This window comes from Gekko japonicus, unplaced genomic scaffold (assembly GCF_001447785.1).
Source record: "Gekko japonicus isolate JY-2015 unplaced genomic scaffold, Gekko_japonicus_V1.1 scaffold195, whole genome shotgun sequence".
Lineage (NCBI taxonomy): Eukaryota > Metazoa > Chordata > Lepidosauria > Squamata > Gekkonidae > Gekko > Gekko japonicus.
In genome coordinates this window covers 971,234-972,464 of record NW_015163099.1, presented here as the reverse complement: position 1 = coordinate 972,464, position 1,231 = coordinate 971,234, and positions in this window count along the sequence as shown.

Genomic DNA, 1,231 nt, shown 5'->3' with positions numbered 1-1,231 from the left:
CAAGCCACCTACCGCTTCCTGCGCTTCTTGCAGCCTCTGGGCTGCTGGGCGAGCCGCTTCCCGCGCCCTCGCTCAGCCCGCCGGGCAGCACTTCAGCCGAGGTGGGCCGGGGGCTTGTCAGCCCCCTGACGACGACGACGACAGCTTCCAGGCCGGGGGAGGGGGAGCAGAGGATCGTGGGAGGGGGCCCACAAAACCCGTGGGGGCCCGGCCCCGTGGGCCCCACGCGAGCTATGGGCCTGGTTATAAGTGAGCGATTTGGCTACTGCATAAATTAGTTTGCTCGGGCACCATCCTTCCTGAGCTAAGAGAAAAATGTGTGAGCCGGAAGCTAAAAAACTGTGAGCTAACTCACACTAACTCAGTTTAGAAGGAACACTGGATATGTGATGTCTGAGCTTTTTATTACTATTATTTTAAAAATATCAAAAGATCCCTGTATTGTGAGTGTGCAGAATCATTTGTATTTCTTTTTCAAAATAGAACTTTTAGACTTATGTATACTTTTTAAATGTCAGTATTGGATAGCTATTGTATGAGGATCTCAGTCATGTCTACATAAATGTAAATAGGACTGGATGGCCTTTGGAGATAAACAGAAACAACTGGATTTAAGACATCTTTGAAGGACATGCTAACTGATAGTTATGATGTCAGTATCAGTAGGATAACAAATGGTTGACAATTCAAAAGCCATTGTGACTAATTTTGTACCTACTTCACAATGGAAATGTTATATTTTGTCCAATTTGGTGTTATTAACTTTTAACAAACTCAGAGTTCAAGGGACTTGAAGTTAATACTCTTCTCTATTTGGATCTATATTATGATGATATGGAAAAGAATTTGAGTTGGACTCATGCCCATCTGGCAGGGACTGGTGGGATTTATATCCCGCCCTACCTGTACAGCCCAGGGCGGCAAACAAGCGGCAATCTGGCAGGGACTGCTCTTTTACTGGATGACATTATTGATATCTATTTGTCTTTTATTTATTTATTTTATCACACTTGTATCTCGCACTCCCCGCAAGGAGGCTCAGGGCAGCTAACAGTATTTGGCATAATGCACTAAAATCGTAAAACAGTTAAAACAGTCAAAACAGTTACATCATTTACAGTAAAATTACAGTTAAAATGCTCACAGTTTTAAATCACAGCAGTGGACCATATAATACTGCACCCAAGGTACTCAGTCTCTGGGCTCCAGATGGTACCATAGATTGTCAATT